The sequence below is a fragment of the Vicia villosa genome, unplaced genomic scaffold (assembly GCF_029867415.1).
Source record: "Vicia villosa cultivar HV-30 ecotype Madison, WI unplaced genomic scaffold, Vvil1.0 ctg.000458F_1_1, whole genome shotgun sequence".
Taxonomy (NCBI): Eukaryota; Viridiplantae; Streptophyta; class Magnoliopsida; order Fabales; family Fabaceae; genus Vicia; species Vicia villosa.
In genome coordinates, this window is record NW_026705219.1 from 70,607 (window position 1) to 78,607 (window position 8,001).

An 8,001-nucleotide genomic window follows, 5' to 3' on the forward strand; every position below is an offset into this window, starting at 1 on the left:
GTAGATTTTCATCACATTCCTCGTGAAGAAAACAATTTGGCTGATGCATTAGCCACACTCTCTTCCATGATTAGGATAAATCATTGGAATGACATTCCTCAGATCGATGTTATGCGCCTGGATAGGCCCGCTCATGTTTTCACAGTAGAAGCAATCATCGACGACAAACCGTGGTATCACGACATCAAGAACTTTCTTCAAAAGCAAGAGTACCCTCTTGGGGCGTCAAAGAAAGATAGAAAGACTTTGAGAAAGTTAGCTTGTAGATTCTTCCTGAATGAAGATGTTCTGTACAAGAGAAACTTCGACATGGTTCTGCTCAGATGCGTTGACAGAAAAGAAGCAGAAATACTCATGAGAGAAATACATGAAGGTTCCTTTGGTACTCACACCAATGGACATACCATGACAAGGAAAATACTGAGAGCAGGATATTATTGGCTGACAATGGAGTCAGATTGCTACCAGTACGCAAAGAGGTGTCACAAATGCCAGATCTACGCCGATAGAATTCATGTGCCACCATCTCTTCTCAACATACTCTCTTCCCCTTGGCCTTTCTCCATGTGGGGAATCGACATGATTGGAATGATCGAACCAAAAGCGTCCAACGGACATCGCTTCATCTTGGTAGCCATAGACTATTTCACCAAATGGGTTGAAGCAGCTTCATATGCAAACGTTACAAGACAAGTTGTCGTCAGGTTTATCAAGAATCACATCATCTGTCGCTACGGCATTCCTAGCAAGATAATCACTGACAATGGGTCAAATTTGAATAACAAAATGATGAAGGAGCTTTGTGAAGAATTCAAGATCGAACATCACAACTCATCTCCTTACAGACCAAAGATGAATGGAGCTGTAGAAGCAGCTAACAAAAACATCAAGAAAATCATTCAGAAGATGGTCATCACTTACAAAGATTGGCATGAAATGCTCCCGTATGCTCTTCATGGTTACCGTACATCAGTACGTACTTCGACTGGAGCAACTCCTTTCTCCCTCGTATATGGCATGGAGGCAGTCCTACCTATAGAGGTTGAGATTCCATCAATGAGAGTTTTGATGGAGGCAAAATTAACAGAAGCCGAGTGGTGTCAAAGCAGATTCGATGAATTGAACTTAATCGAAGAAAAGCGCATGACAGCTTTATGCCACGGACAGCTATATCAACAAAGAATGAAGAAAGCTTTCGACAAAAAGGTTCGACCTCGCACAATCAAAGAAGGCGACCTTGTACTCAAAAAGATTCAATCTTTTCTCACAGATTCGAGAGGGAAATGGACTCCCAATTATGACGGCCCCTACGTGGTCAAGAGAGCTTTCTCAGGAGGAGCCTTAATACTCACGACTATGGATGGAGAAGAATTCACCCGTCCTGTGAACGTCGACGCAGTCAAGAAATACTTCGCCTAAATAAACAAAAAGAACAGCTCGCTAAGTTGAAAACTCGCAAAGAGCGACTTAGGCAAAAAAGAGCGTCTCGGTGAATCGAAAACCCGAAAGGGCGATTCAGGCAAAAGTTAGAGACATAAAAAAAAATATATATTAATCAATCCCGGTAAACTTAAAACCCGAAAGGGGTAGTTTACGCAAAAGTTAGGGATATATGGCAAGTAACTGTGTTCAGGACAAACTTGATCATTCAAAATCCATAGCGGAGTGTTCATCAGCAGTAGGTCATCTTCTACGAAGCACGAATACAGCGCAACTCGGAGTGGAAGGGAAAGATAACGGTCGTCACGTTTCATCGTAGCCCTTTTCCCGAAAATTACCAATTTCCAACTTTGTAAATACTCCATGGAATCAAGCATTTGGCTGATTACCATTCCATATATAATAATTTGAGCCTTGTGCTTTTCCTTTGCAATCTAGTCTTATTCAGTTTCTTGAAATGCATTTTAAGTTTAAACAGTCATTTTCTTGAAACAAATGTTTTCATAAAATAAAAATGAATTTACTTGCAAAATAAAGGTGAAATTTCTTTCTAAGGTTTACAAACAATAGGAAGAATGCAAACAGTTGCTCCAAGAACGGTTGAGACTCCGGGAACCAATATTTCCCCATGAGGTCGCTTTGCGAACATCTCCCGATGACGGATCTTCACTTCAATTCTTATTACTCATTTCAAACAGCGGACAACTAATAACCAGATATTCCCGAGAGAGTTCGAACTCCAGGAAGAGGACATCTTCTGATCCACAAGAATTCAAGTCGTATCTTAGGATTTTACATCCGCGACAATTCTGTTCACATTCACTTTACATTTTATCATTGTCATAATATTCATGCATACATTACATCATAACTGCATAGTCAAATTAGGCTTTTAAATCATGAGAATGCCTAAGTCATTAAGGCATGAACTCAAGTTTCCCCTGCAAGTTCCTGGAGAAACTTTTTCCTTCAAGACAACGATCCATGTAGAGAGATTTCCCCAAGCAAGTCAATAAATGGTAGTCTCCCTCAAAGAGATAGTTTGTTCACTTTTGGAATCCCTCAACTGAGAATCTCCTGCAGAGCGACATTCGACAGTCTTCTTCAGATAAGATAGTCTGCTTCACATTCCGGAGCTCCCTACAGGTTTGGTATTTCCCCAGCAAGGTCGAGAGGTACCACTTCTTGTCAGAGGGAAATTCAGAATCTCCCAGCAGATCGACAAATGATTCCCCAGCGGAGTCAGCGAATGATAGTCTTCATCCAGAAGATAGTTCAGATTCCCCAACAGGGTCAGCAAATGGCAGTCTCTTTCAGCAGAAGACAGTTTGCTCACTTTCTCGCAGCAGGGTCTACAAATGGCAGTCTCTCCCAGTAGAAGACAGTTTGTTTCCCCAGCAGTCAGCAAATGGCAGTCTCTTTCAGCAGAAGACAGTTTGCTCACTTTCTTTCATGACAGGGTCTACAAATGGCAGTCTCTCCCAGTAGAAGACAGTTTGTTTCCCCAAAGTCGGCAAATGGCAGTCTCTTTCAGCAGAAGACAGTTTGCTCACTTTCTTTCATGACAGGGTCGACGAATGGCAGTCTCTCCCAGTAGAAGACAGTTTGCTCCCCTAGTAATTGGCAAATGGCAGTCTTTTCCCAAGGAAAGACAGTTTGTCTGCTAAATACTCAAGAGATCGACAAATGGCAGTTTCTTCAAACAGTTTGTCTGTTCTGGGATGCTTAACTCCCCACAGAGTCGATGAATGGCAGTTTTCCTCTTAGGAAAATAGTTCGTTGATTCCCCAGGCATCAGCTGACGAATGGCAGTTTTCACCCCGAAAACAGTTCGTCCGCCTTCAAACGAAGTCATTAGCTCCTCAAAAGATCATGAGGCCATATGACATTCTTTCAAAGACGTCAAGTCAAAAGGGAAGATGGTGAAGTTTCTTTACTACCGTCAAATGGCATCTTATCTCCAAGCGCTGATAAGAAGTTTGATGAGGAAACAAACCTTTGAAGTTTCTTTACTACCGTCAAATGGCATCTTATCTCCAAGCGCTGATAAGAAGTTTGATGAGGAAACAAACCTTTGAAGTTTCTCTACAGCCGTCAAATGGCATCTTACCTCCAAGCGCTGGTAAGAAGTTTGATGAGGAAACAGACCGTTGGAAATTTTCTCTTTATCTGAGATATTGTCCAAACACAACCGAGACCAGTTTCGAGATATAGACATCCGAAACGAGGAGAAGTGGTTTACCTTTTTCTAAGTATCAACACTTAGTTAAAGAAGATGGATTGCGCATCTTGCATTGCCATCCATTCACCAGAATCCACATCAAGTATTTCTGCAGGAGTTAGTCTCCTCATTCCCCGCCAAGTGCGACAACGGGATCAAATCATGCAAAGATCTTATCAATTACAACATCTCAGGAGCGCCCAAAATTCGGGCATTCTTTGATATTTAAGTCTCTTTTACGCAGGAGAGATCGAGATCTCAATCTCTCTCCCTCCAGATAAAAGAAACTTAAATAGGGGCATCTGTCATACCCTAATTTTTGACCCCCCTGAGATGACATATCTTCAGGATTTTTCATCAGGTCAAGACAAGTACCCAGAGCAGTCATTTCTCCATCTGATACCTAATCGAGGATGCACAAAGACAAGAAAGCTCAGGCAAAGGATCAATCAATACAAAGATTAGCCTCTAATACAATCATGGAGCTCAAAAACTTCATTTTTCTCATCTATGATTGATTAGACATCCAGTCATCTGAGTACAGGCTTACTCAGGTCACCAGACTAGGGTTTTGAGCCTATCAAGGACTAAAATCAGGGATCACATTTGGGAAACCCTAAAAAGCCTCAGAGGGTCATTCAAAGACATCAATCATCTTCAAATAACTCATATTACAAGGTCTACTGGACATCACACTTCAATTCAAAGTCTACAGTCATTACTTTCACATGGTCGACAAATTAGGGTTTTGACCTAATTCACCAAGATAGTTGACTTCTGATCAGGGCATGAATCCAAAACTCAAGACATGATTCAAGGATCTCTACTACCTCCATATAATCCATTTATATCATCCATTTGGGGAGAAGATCTTATTTCTACACAAAAGCCCAAAAATTCACTTTGTCAGGAAAAAAGTCAACTGTGAAGGATCATCATTGACTTTTAAGGTTTTTGGTCAAAAAATGACTTTCAAAGATCAATATCATCAATATATGGATGTCAAAGTCATTTGGCCAAAGAAATTCAAAGAAATTCATCAAGGAGCGAAAAGTCGGGAATTAGGGTTTTTAAAGGCATGGTGAGATCTCAAAATTTCACCTACACAACTCAAAAAACTTCCAACATGAAAGTTGTAGATCTTGCAAAATAAAACAACATCTTACAAAGGAACTTTTTTCAAAAGATCAACCATTTATGAAGTTTTGGAGATTTTGAGGTTTAGGTCATAAACACTTAGAAATTTTTCTAAGTGTTTTAACCTAGTTTTCTTCCAACTTTGACCTCATTTTTCACAAATTTCCCAAGTGATTCTGAAGAAGACATAAACTAATGATTTGAAGTAGATGTTTAGGGCTTTCCAAATTGTGTTCAACCTTCTCCAAATTCAATTTGAGCTAGGAGTTATGCTTGTTCAAAGTTGGCCTCATGAAGTGAAATTATAGGTCATGGACACTTTTTGACTTTGCAAATTTTGTGCAAATAACCTCTCTTATGGATGCTACACGACCCATAACACATCTGAAACCATGCCATACATCCATTTTCATCATTGCATAAGGATTAGAGAAGATTCCAAAAACAAATGCATGTGATTATGTAATGATTGCATTTTTGAATTTATGACAAATTGGTGATTCATCAAAGGAATCTTCTCCCAACCAATTGGAGCTCATTTCTGCAGCAATTTGGTCCCCTAAGATCAAGCAAAATCGAGGGCTAGGGGATTGATCAAATGGAATCAAAATTCCCATCATTGCATAAGAGATATTTGCAAACTTTCTTCATGGCTAAGAAACCAAATCAACTTCACTAAGCAAGCTCACACTCTCACTCAGTACTGAACCAATTGCCTATAAATAGAGGCCTCATTCTCATTCAAAAAACACACCAAAGCAACTCAATTACTTGCTTTCTCTTTCTCTCCTCTTGTTCATTGTTTTTCAAAGTTCTTTGGCAAGAAGAATCGTTTTCTTCAAACCAAAGCTCATCTTTGGAAAGTGAGCATTCCAACATCTCAAGGGAGGTTATTTGAGGTGATCCAAGCACCTGGATCACTTCTGTAAGTGGAGGAACACCATTGTTGCTCTCACTTGGAAGCATTTGCAGTTGGAGGTCCATGGAGTAACTCAGGGAGTCTCAGGCCAAACCAATCATTCAGACACACTCCCTAGGTCATAGTGGAGCTAACCAGATGGCTGCAGCTCACCTGTAACTCCAAATTCAACAACCTCCATGTTCACTTGAAGCTGAAATCGAGGGAGGTCCATAGAGCAATTCAGGAGGATTCAAGCTACAATAAGCATCCAGTTAGCATCATTGAGTCTCAGGGAAGCTATTGAGATCATTCATTCAAGCCCAGGTGCTCTCAATCATCCTCACGACCTTCAGTTTCAGAGGTAAGTTTCTGAACTTCACCTCTATAATTTAAGTACTCTTTGTGAAATAGCTCGATTCTATCTTGTTCAGCATCATCAGAGGATTGAAAACCCTCTATCATCATTCATTTATCTTTCAGTATAGTCATTTAATTTGATTTTGAAATTTTAGGGTTCTTCACGATTTCTGTTAAATTAATTAGATGTAGTTAATATTAGTTCATGTTAGTTACATATTTAGAATCGTGAGTGAATTTAGAGCAAGTTTCGTGTTTACATCATGGCAAATGATTGAGAAACGAGTGAGTTCAGAAATTCAAAAAATCATGGAGCTTGAGGTTGAAGACGAAGATGGTGGTGGCGCCATTTTTAATTTCTCAGGGGAGGGTTTAAAATATATTTAACTGAAAGCGTTTTATAAACGACTAAACAACTTGCCCTAGTGGCCACACATGCGCCTTTAGTATCATCATGCCACAAGTCTGGGGTTCGAATCCCCCTCGCCCCAGACTTTTTGATTCTTTTATTTTTTAAGGAATTACAACTTGTTTTGAAATATGACCAAGTGGAGGCAACTTACTAACACCAAACGCGCGTTGGCGCAGTGGTGTTATTTTGAGTTGTTGGCTTCAAGGGCGTGGGTTCAAACCATGGTGAGGCCAAAACATTATTTTTTATCACTTATTTCTTTCAATTTTCTCACAACTTCATATAATTAATTAACCTATCAAATTAATTTATTTTCACTTCATTTTTTACACACATGCTATTTAATATCTCTATTTTGTGAATAATAAAAAAGATCATAAAAATATTATTTATTTCACATGTTTTTATTAGGTTTAAAATAGTATGTTTTTAGGTGTTTTCTTAAATACTTTAATACATATTTTCACTTTGTTTTAACCTAATCATTTTTGTAAATAAATTTATGATAAAACCCTAATCACTTAGGTCTTAATTAGGCATAAATCTTCATCTTTGCTTTAATTAAGTTGACTTTTGTCAAATCTCAAAACTATTTTCAATCTCTGATAAAATCAAATGATTAGGGTTTTCAAACAACAAAACCTTGTATCATTCCAAATCATTTTTTCAAATTTATTTTTATCACCAGTACTGTAAAGTACTGGGCCTCTAATAGAGTGTAAGTCCCAAACACCTTCTCTTCTTAGCTTGTTTTCAAAACTGTATTTTCAAAATCTTCTTTCTGTTTTCAAAACATTCTTCTGGTATTTGAAGGGCATTATTCCCGGTGAAACTCTTCAGATACCTATGTGACCTTTGTCCATCTTCACTTCTTCTGTTTTCAAAAATCATTAACTGTTTATCATATATATATATTCAACTGTTATCAACAAAACAACAAAAATACTGTTGAGGCTCTGTACATACTTCTTCAATGGCCTCCACTCCATCCAGGTTAGGCTTTACAAGCTTTCAATTTACAGTCTTTATTTAAATTACTGTCAAATATAAACTGTGCATATATTAGTTTAGAACTGCGTTTGAGTATAAACCTTAGGACAGTTAAACTATATATATATTATAGGAATATGACCTAGGATTGAGAATGTCTTCCCGGTGAAGGCTCTTTCCTAATTAGAGATCTGTAGTTCAAACCCCCAAGATGAATTATTCCCGGTGAAACATCTTGGCAAAAAACCTTAGAATCCAAATAATAGGACACATCCACCCAAAGAGGAATTATTCCCGGTGAAACCTCTTACCCATTTGCTTAGAGCCAAAATAAGTTCAAAACTACATAAGCTTTCTCTTGTGCTATAACAAGGACCCTCGATTAGCCTCCTCTTGGGCTTTGTACAAGGACCCACAGGCTTCTTAAAAGCATTTCCAGCTTCCTCTTGAGCTTGTATACAAGGACCCATCAGGTTTCTTACAAACATAGGAACAGGTCTTTAGTCACCTTTTAGCCTACCCTGGTGAGTTTCTTCCAATTTA